General features: G+C 42.0%; 1 long non-coding RNA gene across 1 annotated transcript; it reads left to right on the top strand.

Annotated features, from left to right (window-relative positions):
• Window positions 1-8,123: 8,123 nt before the first annotated feature.
• On the top strand, window positions 8,124-12,257 carry LOC109567786 (uncharacterized). Its single transcript, XR_002182104.2, has 4 exons — window positions 8,124-8,321; window positions 8,462-8,892; window positions 9,055-9,312; window positions 12,142-12,257. It is a non-coding gene; the product is annotated as an uncharacterized lncRNA (long non-coding RNA).
• Window positions 12,258-14,387: the final 2,130 nt, after the last annotated feature.

Below are 14,387 nucleotides of genomic sequence, written 5' to 3'. Positions count from 1 at the left end.
TGGAGATGGTTAAGATAGGTTTATCTTGCTTACCTCATCCCCACAATTTCTTAGTCCTTTCCAGGCTTCTCACTAAATCTTCCTCTTACCCCTGTCCTCATTCACTGTATGTAAACCTCTCCTACAAATCCCAAGACTACTTTGCTACTCTTAAGATGATAAACTGGGTGATATTCTGGGAACGAAGGGCCATGGTTAGTTACTCTGTGTGAGACATAAAAGTGACATCATATAGAGATGGTCTTTTCTGGGTCTCCAGTCCATGTGTTGTGAGTAAGCGTTACCACTGAGGCCCCTGGAGCAAATTATTTTATTTTTTTATTGAGCAACTATTTATTGAATATTGATTATGACCACTCAAGATTTTAATTTTTTTCTCAGCTGAAAAAAAATGTATGCCAGATGGGGGAATTCACTTGATTATATTATTTCTAATTTTTTATTTTTTTAAATGTCCAGGTGGTTGATTGAACTTTTTTTACAGATGAGCCTGTTTTCAGGGCAGGAATAGAGATACAGATATAGAGAAGGGACATGTGAACACAAAGGCTGAAGTGGAGAATGAGATGAATTGGAACAGGAGGATCAACATATATACTCTACCATGTGGTGGCTCAGAAGATAAAGAATCTGCCTGTAATGTGGGAGACCCAGGTTTGATCCCTAGGTCAGGAAGATCCCCTGTAGAAGGGCATGGCAACCCACTCCAGTATTCTTGCATGGAGAATCCCATGGACAGAGGAGCCTGGTGGGCTACAGTCCATGGAGTCCCAAAGAGTCAGACACAACTGAGAAACTAACACTTTCACTTTTCATGTATCAAATAGACAGCTAGTGGGGAGCCGCTATACAGCACAGGGAACAGCTCAGTGCTCTGTGACAGCCTAGGGGGCGGGATGGAGGGAGGGAGGTGAGAGAGGGGACACATGTATACATGGCTGATTCACTTCATTATGCAGCAGAAATTAATGCAACATTGTGAAGTAATTTTACAAAAAAAATGTTAAAGTTTAAAAATGGAGTAAATTATTTTAAAGCACATTTTATGAAGACACTATGGGTTCTGGTTCCTGGCCCACTCCGATTATGCTTTTCAGTTAAGAAGAAATATTGAGCTGGGCTTTGAGCCTTTCTCCTACCTAACTACCAATATATTATCAGACAACCCTGTCTCTTGGGTGATTAACCTTTTCCATTTTTTCTTTAATTACTTAGCCTGTGTGAGGATCTTCCTTTAAATTAGAAAAGTAATATGTTTGTAGATTAGTTCATTTTTGATTTTGCTAGTTTCAGGGCCAGGTTCTTCCATCTTTTATAAGGCACTGACAATCCTAAAAAGGCTTCCCTAATAGCTCAGTTGGTAAAGAATCAGCTTGCAATGCAGGAGACTCTGGTTTGATTCCTGAGTGGGAAAGATCTGCTGGAGAAGGGATAGGCTACCCACTTCAGTATTATTGGACTTCCCTTGTGGCTCAGCTGGTAAAAAATCTGCCCATAAAGCAGGAGACCTGGGTTCAATCCCTGGGTTTGGAAGATACCCTGGAGAAGGGAAAGGCTACCCATTCCAGTATTCTGGCCTAGAGAATTCCATGGACTACAGTCCATGGGGTCACAAAGAGTTGGACAATGCTAAAATCTTTCCAGATTTTTTTTTTTTTTTTTTTTTACATCTTGACCACAGTTGAAAAGCATGAATTGAAGACTTAACTCTGCATTACATACTGTCCTGGTGCTGCACAAAACGCAGAGTTGAATAAGGCCTTGTTTAACCCCTAAAGGAATTTAACATTCTTTTATACAAATCCCCAATCACTGCTCTGAGAAGAATGCTAATGTGGAGTCCCTGGGGTTCAGAATTAAGGGGACTGCAGGTGTCTGAAGTGTAGGTAGGTGAGATCATTAGCTGTTTCCGGGCTCAGAGAGCAGCTGCCCCCAGGGATGCTATTCCCTCTGGACACTGGGGAGTCTCTATCAGGCATGTTTGTACTCCTGTTATGGCTGTGCTAGCAAAGGCCCAGTCCTGCCTCAAAGTTCAGCACTCACTCTCCTCGTGCCTTCAAAAGGATTAAAAATATCTAACAGAGTAACGGTGGTAAAATTGACTTTTTGTTCCTGTGTTATTTGGTTCTTCCGCTACCCTGATTGCAGTTGGCACCCCTCCAGGAAGCAGTCTCCTAACCACGATGACATTTCCTTTCCAGAACGCCCCTTTTTCTGAGAGCTGCCTTTCCTCCCTCCCCATCGGAGGCTCCTGTGTTTTCACCCAGTCCAATTTTGAGATTCCTAGAGACCAAGAGGGCGTCCCAGGTAAAGACCCTGCCTGCCAATGCAGGAGACATAAGAGATGCGAGTTCGATCCCTGGGTGGGGAAGATGCCCTGGAGGAGGGCATGGCAGCCCACTGCAGTGCCCTTGCCTGGAGGATCCCATGGACAGAGGAGCCTGGCGGGTTTCAGTACATGGGGTCGCAAGGAGTAGGACACAGTTGAAGCAAGTGAGCACTCGTGCACAGACTAAGAACCGGGCGTGTTTTCGCTCTCTTCTCTCCCTTTCCCTAGATGACCGAATCCACTTTCATGATATAAGTGCCGTCTTACAGTGGCAGTGCCCGGCTAATATCTCGCTAAGCCAGACTTTTCCCTTTGCCTTTAGTCCTACTTTTCCAGCTGTTTGTGTGCTGTCTCCATTTGGCTATCTTGTGGACCTCTGAGACATACTGGCCTAAAATGGAAAGCTGGATTTCTACTCCAGCTCGCCTTTGTTGTTCTCAGTGTTGGCTCTTACAACCAGCCGCTCGGATTCTTGAGCCTGAAGTGTGCGGGTTCACCCATGACCTGCCCTCTCCCCACATGTGCCCATCAGTGATCCTAGTGGACTTTTTAAAAATAAGTGTCTTGAATTTGGCCCTCTCTTGCCACCTCCTTCAGCATGCCTTTCGGCTGTGACTATCACGACCACATTGCATTATCTGGATTAATGCAACCACCCTCCTGCTCACCCCCATGGCAGCTATCTTAGTGTGCAAATAACACAGTGCTTTTTCACTCTATACAAGTTCCTCCAATGGCACACTTTCTTATATCTACCCCTCAGTATCTGTTGTTTAACTGGTTTTTCCATACAGAGACACAATCATTTTTCTCTGTGGTTGGGTTTCTACTTTTTTATCTTACTTCTGACTCCATGAAGTTACCAAGGGATTCTCCAAAACAAAGACAGCTTCCTGCTTGAAAGAAATTCTGGTGATTTTTTTCAGAATACTAAAGTGTGCATATACTTAAAAATGGGGAGAATTCAAAAAAGCCTTTTGAAAGGTCCCAGACCTCTGTTCACCAATATTCCATAAATCAGCCTGCCAGTAATGGGTGCCAACAGGGGAACATTTATTTTCACCATAATAATAGTATCAATGCCACTAATTCAAGTGGAAAGATATTTCAAGGACATCAGATTCTGTAATAGAAGAGTGAGCATGTACTGTGTTGATCTATATTCCCCCTGTAACCAGCCTTCTCCTTCCTTTAAATATCACTATTTCTGGCCGAGGATGGGGTGTTGGTCTGGTTCCCATATAGAAATTAATTGAAATTCTTCCCTGCACTGGGTTGGATAATTTAAAAATTAATCCACTGAGCAGATAGCAGTGCCTAAAGGTTATAGAGGCTGACTGGAAGCTGCAGACATTTGAATCTGCCAAGCAGAATAAGAAACAGATAAAGCTAAATTACAAACCTATTAAAAATAAATTAGTGGTGTCAAAAAAGCAAATTAAGATGCAGATAATCAATCTAATTTCAGGGTCTCTGGTGAGTGTTAATTCTTCTCATGCTTGATGAAGGCATCTATTAATTAAAATATTTATATAAAAATGAGCTTGCACAAGGTCTCAATTTCAAGAGAGACCAACTTCAACTGATATGACACTCAGAAGATGGGCTTGATTTTATAGCAGGAGGCAAGACCTGCCTTCACGCCATCAAAATTAGAGCCCATTTTCATAAAGTATCTTTGCCAGCAGGAGAGAGCATTTGCCTCACGTTCCTCCACTTTTCTTTTTCCTGTGTTTTCTCATCTGGCTTCTTGTGACAAATGCTGAACAACCCATCTGCTTCCTTTGACTCCATGTGTGTTCTTAATGCAGGGCTTGCAACTGAGTATCCAGGGAGATGAAAGAGTTGGATTCATGGCTGATTTGGGGAAAGGAAGGAGTCTAGTGAGCAGAAAGACTGTGAACCAGGATCAGGGAAGATGCACTTGGAGAACTGAGGGAGCATAGCTGGTGCTGAATCGGGAAGCAACCACACAGGAAGGGCTTCTGGAAGAATTTGAAGTTCTGTGACTGTTAGTAGAGATGACACTTCTGGATTAGATGAAAGAATGAGTCATCATTATGTAATTTACTACCGGATACCACTTGGTTTCTTTCTATCCAATCTATTAGGAAAGAGGTTCACAACACAGGTGTTGGCAGCATAGGCCAAAATGAGTTTAGCTTTTGACATCTGTCTCTCTGAGCCAGCCTCTGACAGAATGTCCGGGAGTCACTCAGCAGAGAGGCTGCACAGAGCTGGGTCCCGCACACTGGTGCTTCTGCAGTTCAAGGAGCTCAGGGTTTTGCAGCGCTGAAGTGCACGGAGCAAAGGAGGTCAGTCCTGCTACTGTGTCTCACTGATGAACTTGTTGCAGAAAGGCGGATTGAGTCAGAGGCTGGGATCAAAGCAGACCTTTCTCCCTTGCTGCCAGTTTTGCTACCACAGTTTTTGTTTTTCAGTCACTCAGTTGTGTCTGACTCTTTGCAACCCCATGGACTGCGACATGCCAGGCTTCCCTGTCCTTCACTATCTCCCAGAGTTTGCTCAAACTCATGTACATTGAGCTGATGATGCCATCCAACCAGCTCATCCTCTGTCACCCTCTTCTCCTCCTGTCCTCAATCTTTCCCAGCATCAGGGTCTTTTCTAATGAATTGGCTTTTTGAATAAGGTGGTCAAAGTATTCAGCTTCAGCATCAGTACTTTCAGTGAGTATTCAGGGTTGATTTCCTTTAGGATTGACTGGTTTGATCTTCTTGCTGTGCAAATGACTCTCAAGAGTCTTCTTCAGCACCACAGTTCAAAAGCATCATTTCTTCAGCACTCAGGCTTATTTATGGTCCAACTCTCAAGTCTGTGACTGGAAAAACCGTCACTTTGACTATATGAAGCTTTGTTGGCAAACTGATGTCTCTGCTTTTTAATATGCCATCTAGGTTTGTCCCAGGGCTTCCCAGATGGTGCTAGTGGTAAAGAAACCACTTGCCAATGAAGGAGACATAAGAGATGTGGGTTTGATCCCTGGGTCAGGAAGATCCCCTGGAGGAGGAAATAGCAACCTACTCCTTGGAGGAGGGAGAAGGGAAAGGCTACCCACTCCAGTATTCTGGCCTGGAGAATTCCATGAACTGTATAGTCTATGGGGTTGTAAAGAGTTGGACATGACTGAGAGACTTTCACTTTCGCTTTCCAGTATTCTTGCCCGGGGAATCCCGTGAACAGAGGAGCCTGGAGGACTATAGTCCATGGGGTCACAAAGAGTCAGACACAACTGACGTGACATAGCACACGCAGGCTTGTCATAGCTTTTCTTCCAAGGAGTTGAATGTAGAGTTTTGAGCCAGCTTTTTCACTCTCTTCTTTCACCCAGAGTCTCTTTAGTTCCCGCAAAGCTAGCACCTACGAATAATGGCAGGAAGATGGTGGCAGGCAGCATGCAGATGATTGGTCTTTTTAAGTTAATTTTTAATTGAAAAGGTCATAATGCATATGGCAGAAAGTGAAAACAAACAAACAAAAAATCAAATCTGAAAAAAGAGGTAATTATTGAGTAAAAGTTAAGTCTTTCCTTTTTCTCTCAGTCTGGGTCTGATTTTCATAGAAGAACAGGGGTTTGCCTAGAAGACAAAAAATAAATAAATAAATAAGGACAGAGACTTGCCGATCTGGCAAAACATTGAGCTTCTAGAGTTCAGGGTGATCAGTGTCTAGGATGGAATCAAAGTGGCAAATCCTTCCAGATACTTCTGGGAACAGAGATGGGACATTACAGCAGGACTGAACCCTGATCCTATGGTACGGGCTGTGCACCCGTCCAGCCTCTCACCTGACAGGGCTGCCGGGACGAGCAGACGTTTGTTTCTGTGCTTGTGTTTGGGGACCTACGGGCCGTACTGCTCGGGCCCCCTCCGGCTAGATCCCTGGCCACTGACTGCAGGCAACGGCTCTCCCTACTCAGTGCCCGACACCTGGAATGTTCAGTTTAGTACTTTATTTTATACTTAGCCTGTGAGGGGCAAGTCAGAAATTATCTACTGAAAGTCTTTTATGTTCCAGCCACTATATATCCATATGCCTCCAAGATGGAGTTGGGGTCCTTAGGACTCTGTACTCTTCTACTCCAGCATTTCTTAGGTTTATTATGCTGCATTTTATTTCTGGGTGTGTGTGCATGTATATATATATATGTACATATACATTTATATGTATATACATTTATATATGTGTGTGTATATATATAATACATTTATATATTAAATTATTATATATTAAATGTATTATATATATATACACACATATATATAAATGTATATACATATGTATATATAAATGTATTATATATAAATATATATGTATTTATACATAAATAAAATGTATTTATGTATATATGTATATATATAAATGTATTTATGTATATATATGTGTATATATATAAATGTATTTATGTATATATGTGTATATATATATAAATGTATTTATGTATATATATGTGTATATATATAAATGTATTTATGTATATATGTGTGTATATATATAAATGTATTTATGTATATATATGTGTATATATATAAATGTATTTATGTATATATATGTGTATATATATAAATGTATTTATGTGTATATATGTGTATATATATAAATGTATTTATGTGTATATATATAAATGTACTTATGTGTATATATGTGTATATATATAAATGTATTTATGTATATATATGTGTATATATATAAATGTATTTATGTATATATATGTGTATATATATAAATGTATTTATGTATATATGTGTGTATATATATAAATGTATTTATGTGTATATGTGTGTATATATATAAATGTATTTATGTGTATATGTGTGTATATATATAAATGTATTTATGTGTATATATGTGTATATATATAAATGTATTTATGTGTATATATGTGTATATATATAAATGTATTTATGTGTATATATGTGTATATATATAAATGTATTTATGTGTATATATGTGTATATATATAAATGTATTTATGTGTATATATGTGTATATATATAAATGTACTTATGTGTATATATGTGTATATATATAAATGTATTTATGTGTATATATGTGTATATATATAAATGTATTTATGTGTATATATGTGTATATATATAAATGTATTTATGTGTATATATGTGTATATATATAAATGTATTTATGTGTATATATGTGTATATATATAAATGTATTTATGTGTATATATGTGTATATATATAAATGTACTTATGTGTATATATGTGTATATATATAAATGTATTTATGTGTATATATGTGTATATATATAAATGTATTTATGTATGTATATGTGTATATATATAAATGTATTTATGTATATATATGTGTATATATATAAATGTATTTATGTATATATATGTGTATATATATAAATGTATTTATGTATATATATGTGTATATATATAAATGTATTTATGTATATATATAAATGTATTTATGTATATATATGTGTATATATATAAATGTATTTATGTATATATATATAAATGTATTTATGTATATATATGTGTATATATATAAATGTATTTATGTATATATATATATAAATGTATTTATGTATATATATGTGTGTGTGTATATAAACGTAGTTATGTATATATATATGTCTATATATATAAACGTAGTTATATGTATATATATGTCTATATATAAAAATGTAGTTATGTATATATACACAATTCTTTAATTAGTACCTGGTGTGCTTTTCTGTATTTTTCTCTCTTATCCCCACTTGCCTTCGTAGGTCTAGAAGCATCGCTTTCTCTCCCACAGCAGATCCTTCACCTGGAGGCAGGAAGTGGCTGATCTCCCGGGCAGGTCCTGGCCGTTGTGTCCAGACTAGAGACCTCGTTGCTCCTCCTAGCCTTGTTTCCGGTCGCGTGGGCTGAGGCCGCCTTCTCAGGTGGACAGCAGAGACGGTCTAGCCCTGCAGATGAGCTGCGTTGCTGACAGACCACAGTGCTACTTTCACGTTGGTGTATTTTTATGCCTCTCCATCTAAATATGAGAGTAAAAGCAATGTTATTGCTTTGTGGCAACTTGAAGGTGGAAAGACATCTGCTGGGAGATAGGCAGGTGCCTCTGGAGCCTAAAGCTTTTCCTGTTTTGCAGTTTCCCCTCGAGGGCTTCTGTAGCCTTCGAGCAGAAAGAGAGATCAAGCTGATACCAGGGTGCAGGGAACGCCTGTCCGGGATCTCCGGTGAAACGTCAGAGATGGCCCAGCCTCTGTTGTCAGCGTTGTAAGGTCTATTGCACACCTGCCGGGAGAGGGATTGGGTCCTGGTGTCCTGCTCTGTAATGCTGGGAGTGGTCGCCCCAGGTGTCTCTGCAGGTCTGCTGCTCTGGCCACCATGTATCCTTGGTCACTGAAGTCATGATTGTCAAGGAGAAGTGATGCCTGAGAAGCCAGTGGGGTCCCAATGGTTCCCCCAGATCTATTCCCTGCCCTTCCCTTTGCTCCAGAAAGCTGACTCCCACAGATGACTGCTCCTGGACGATGCCACTTTCTGGTTTCCTGCCAGGTCTTCTGGAGACAGGCACGGGTAAGCCATCTCTGGGTGGGAGAGGAGGGCGTGGGCCACACCGCCAGCCGGGGTGGGGAGGCCTCCTTCCCCAGCTGCAGCTGCCTCCCCCTGCCAGGCACGCTCCGTCCCACTGGGCCCCCTCATGCAGTCTCAGCTTCTAACCCATGACTGTTTCCCCAGGCAGCTGGCTTCCGGAAACCGACCGCCCCCTCGGTGAGTAGCCCTTCCATGAAACCTCCTTTGTTCCTGCCTTAAGTATCCTCCCCTGTCCTCCAGGACCCTGCGTGATGAGCCACTAGGGAACGGGCTGCATGGTGGCGTCCACGTGACAGAAAACATCAGAACAGACTGAAGGCTTCGGAGACAGGAGAGGGGCCTGGCCTCGAGCAGAGACTCTGGCAGCTAAGACCTCTGAAGCCCTCTCGTTTGGATTTACAGGTTTTTTTTTTTTTCATTTTTCACACAAATTATTTTATGCTTAAAAATTAGACCTGAAACAGTGTAGGAATTATATAACCATGTAAATATAAATCAACAACTGAGGACACTAAGGCTCGCAATCACTAATTGTATCAGCCATAGGAGTATTCTTTAATGCAATAATTAGAACAGTTATCTTATGCTTCTCCCATCAGTTTTAGATTAATTTGTATTACTGGCCAGTTATAATTATGAAGATATAGAAACGGTTAACAATGCAAAACATAGTTTATGTTGCATGAAATCATAAAGATGTTCAGTGTTCGTATTTCATTTTTATGTGCACTAATGACAGTATCTATTTATTCAGCGTTTTCTTTTTTGGAATATTATTCTCTTTATTGATTTACCTCTTTATGCATGCTTTAGATACTGGTGCGTTTATTTTTTTTATTGACGTATGATTGCTTTACAGTGTTGCTGGTTTCTGTTGTACAATGAAGTGGGTCAGCTATATGTACACACATATCCCTTCCCTCTTGAGCCTCTGTTTTGCCCGCGTCCGTCCCACCCCCCAGGTCGTTACAGAGCATTGAGCTGAGCTCTCTGTCTTAGAGGGCCGCTCCCCACTAGCTCTTTTACTCAAGGTGGTACATATAGGTCAGTCCTGCTCTCCCGATTCGCCCACCCTCCCCTTCACCCCCTGTGTCTACTCGTCCATTCTCTGTGTCTGCGTCTCTCTTCCTGCCCTGCAAATAGGCTCATCGGTACCACCTTTCTAAATTCCATACCTTATTTTTTTGGTAAAACTACCCATTGATGATTCTCACTGGGATTGAAGCCTGAAGAAAATATCAAAGGGCAGGTGGCAGTGTAGTTACAGTCTTGAAGATGAGATGAGAGAGATGTGTGGTTTCATTGGTTATTATAGATGCTCGCCCCCTTGAGGACTGTTAACTTATAGACGTGTGACTGTGATTCTACCCCACGTGTATACAGTTCTGGGGAAGAATAGGGCTGAAGGTTGTGAAATACACCATTTCTAAGCATCCTTCCGGTCATAGCCCTATCTATGTGCACACACACACGTGCACACACACCCCTAGCATTTCTTTCCAAGTCTGCCTTGTCTTTACACCCAGCGACAGAATCCTTGAATCCAGGAAATGCAGGTGGAGGGGGAGGCACTGGGGCAGTGTGGCAGTGTGTCAGCTGTACCAGGCTGAACTGCCTCTCAGAATCCCTCTTCCTGCGTGGTTCCAGAGACTCGCGGGTGGGAAGTGGGTGTGGAGGGAGGTAGCCGTCGTGCTGTGGCCCTTGCCCGCCGTATCTGAGACACTCACCTGCCACGGGTGGAGATGGCACTCAGGCCTGTGGCTGCTCCGCTGTCGCGCAGTCCTCCTGCAGCTCCTCCAACCCAGAGGCCAGCTGTGTGTGCCCAGCAACATAACCAAGACTCTGCCTTCTGGGGGGTGTCGGACTGCCAAGGGCAGAGGCAACCAGCTTTCCATCCATCCTCACGGCCTGCAGCTCACACCTGAGGGATCCATTTTGTGCTTGCTCTGTTCCATCTCACAGCCACCTTCCCTTCCCAGTGCCTGATGTCCTGTGGAATCCAACCTCCAGGGGATCTTCCTGACTCAGGGATTGAACCCGGGTCTCCTGCACTGCAGGTGGATTCTTTTACTGTCTGAGCCAACGGGGCTGCCCATATACCCCAAGAGGGGTGATATCTCAGCAGAAAATGAAGAACAAGGACTTCCGTTCACTTGAATTCTATTTTGTGGCTGAAGTGAGAAAGGGTCTCTTGACTTGTGGTATTTCTACCCAAGTTAGAAGCACCCCGGCCTGCACAAAGTCCAGTCAGCAGCTGGCGTCATTGCCTGCCTCTGTTGTCTGGTGGTGACTAGAGGGACTGAGTGGTCAGAGGCCACCTTGTGGGGTTAGATCCCAGTTCTGCAGAAAGCCAGCATTGGCATCCGCAGGGCTGGAAGCCAGCTGCACTCGTCCCTGTGGCCCCGGCCTCTGCTTTCCCTGCTCGAATGCCCTCCAGGGCTCAGTGCTGGGGGCAGTATGAGAGCCCGGCCATGGCAGAAGGGTGTGGTTTCTGGGTTCTCAGGGACAGACTAGCAGGGGGCACCCAGCCTTCTGTGAGTTCTTGATGTTCTCGATTCCTGTTAAAAACAACCGTCCTGTTTACATGAGGCAGGCTGATAGATGGAGATATTCACCTCGCTTTTAAAACTTTTCTTCTTTCACTGGGTTTCCCCCTTTCCCTCCCATCATGTTTTAGAGGAGCGATTCCCAAGGTGAGGCCAGGAGACGAGTAATAGTCTATAGATCTCCCAGGTTTTCTGTTTTAAAACCCTGTCCTCTTGGGGGAAATTGAAGATTTGCCAGCAAGATAAAGAAAGAAGACTAGAATGGAATGCATTCTAGTTTCCACACTTGTTTCCATCTTGAGTAGAAAATAATTTCCTTGGTCTTGGAAGGGGAGAGAGGAAAAACTGGGATAATGATAAGCATGCCATTATACATATATCATATATATGTTATACATATCAAATAAAGCTAGGTTTTAGATTCTTGGATTGTGGGCACTATGTGCTAGCCACACTTCTAATTACTTCACAAATATTAACTCATTTGGGCTTCCCAGGTGGCACTAGTGGTAAAGAACCCGCCTGCCAATGCAGGAGATGTAAGAGACGCAGGTTCGATCCCCGGGTCAAGAAGATCCCCTGGAGGAGGCCATGGCAACCCACTCCAGTATTCTTGCCTGGAAAATCTCCATGGACAGAGGAGCCAAAACCCCTATGAGGTGACATTTTACAATTCATTTTACAGAGGAAGAAACAGAGCCACGGTTCAAACCTTGACCCTTCAGCTCTAGGATCCATCCTTGAGTTGTGGTTGTCAAAGAAAGTGGTATTTCCTGTGTGGATACCTAGAAATTATAGGTAAATTTATACCTACTAAATAAGTAACCATGTTTGTAATTAAAGTTGATCGTTGGACAAGTCAGGGGTTAATCTGCATAAAATTTATTGTCAGTTCTCCCTGTGATTCCTCTGCAGACCATGTAATACTGTTGTATTTACCATTGAAAATATCTCCATGTAAATGGACTCATGCAGTTCAAATCAGCATTTTCAAGGGTCATCTGTAAAATATTTTATCAACATAAAATATATTATTATATTATAAAATATTATATTATTTAGTATATCATTGTTAATTACTATGTTATTAATAAGTAAAATATATTCTTTATTTCATATGGCAGTTCCATAAGGGGAGAATCAGTCACTTTACAGGTGATGTATTCTAAGATCTGTCATAATATTTTGGCAGACTAGCAGGGCTCAGGAATGAAGGTTTAAGATTCTCAAAGGAGAATGTGGCCTCTGCAGTATCATCCTTGCGGCTAAATGTCTGGAACATTGTAAGCCTCAGATAAATATCAGCTGCTTTAATGACTGTTATGATGATTACAGTTATAAACACCCCAGAGAAGACTGCATGGGGCCAATTTGCCTGCACAGAATGGCTCTAGATCTTCACCCCCTTTCCCAGGACTGGATTCATCTGAGGTCGTTACGGGGATCACTTCACCACCACCTTGGATGTTCTGTTCTGCTTCATTTTTCCCTCCTGTAGAGAAACATGGTTTGATCCTCTAAGCTACAGATCTGTTGTACTAACTATTTCAAAAGTATTTGCATTTAAAAGGAGAGGGTAGTGCTTAATAAAATAAAGGTGTATACATATATGTATATTTGGATGCATTGTATTTATTCATTTTTTATGTTTAATTTATTATTTATTTTTTTGGCCACACTGCACAGCGTGTGGGACTTTAGTTCCCAACCAGGCGTTGAACCCAGACTCCGTGTATGGGTAGCATGGTACATTAACCACTGGACCGCCAGGAAAGTCCCCACTAAAGGTGTATTCAATGATCTAATAGAAAAGGCAATGGCACCCCACTCCAGTATTTTTGCCTAGAAAATCCCATGGACAGAGGAGCCTGGTAGGCTGCAGTCCATGGGGTCGCTAGAGCCGGACACGACTGAGCGACTTCACTTTCACTTTTCACTTTCATGCATTGGAGAAGGAAATGGCAACCCACTCCAGTGTTCTTGCCTGGAGAATCCCAGGGATGGGGGAGCCTGATGGGCTGCCGTCTATGGGGTCGCACAGAGTTGGACACGACTGAAGCAACTTAGCAGCAGCAGCAATGATCTAATCATGGGATTTCTTAACTATTTAATGATGGCTTCCCAGGGAGCTCAGTGGTTAAGAATCTGCCTGCAATACAGGATCCACAGTTTTGATTCCTGGGTTGGGAAGATCTCTTGGAGAAGGAAGTGACAACACCCTCCAGTATTCTTGCTTGGGAAATCCCATGGACAGAGAAGCCTGGTGGGCTACAGTCAAGCTAGTACAATGCCTTAGTTACATGGACAGAGGAGTCCTATAGTCTATGGGGTTACAAAAGAGTCTGATAAGACTTAGCAACTAAACAGCAACAATAGCAGGATCCAGTAACTGTTACATATTGGGATGGTCAGGCTTACTGTGGCCCCTTGGGTCTTCCCTGTAGCCACACGCCCTCCTTCTCGTCTGTCTTACAACTAGGACACAGCGGGATGGCCCAGGACTGAGACGTGACGGCATAAGTGGGGGAAACCAGGAGCACAAAAGACAAGACCTGACTTTGGTGATAATACAATCTAAAACATCATGTCCTCATAAAACCGGCTGGAAATTAGCTCTGCTTCCAAGGAGGCAAAGGGAGCTGGCCTGTTTTGAGTGTAGGAGGTGCCAATGCAGATAGTTTGCCAACAGTAGCTACACCAGGAAGTGCAGATGGAAAGGGTACTTGGAAAGTATCATTTTTGAAGAGGAAGAACATGAATAAACAAATGATTCTCAGTGATGTTAAATTCTTGGTGGATAATCAAGTGTTTGGTAAAGACTAGTTGATTTGTTTGATCAAAATGAGGATGAATGGTGTCAAATCATTCCCATGGAAGCCAGTACAATACCTTAATTACACATAATGTTCAATAGAGATTTATGGTATCAGT

Source organism: Bos indicus, chromosome 13, assembly GCF_029378745.1.
Source record: "Bos indicus isolate NIAB-ARS_2022 breed Sahiwal x Tharparkar chromosome 13, NIAB-ARS_B.indTharparkar_mat_pri_1.0, whole genome shotgun sequence".
NCBI classification, from domain to species: Eukaryota; Metazoa; Chordata; class Mammalia; order Artiodactyla; family Bovidae; genus Bos; species Bos indicus.
The sequence above is the reverse complement of the archived record's forward strand: the minus strand, read 5'-3'. Positions and strand labels throughout refer to the sequence as shown.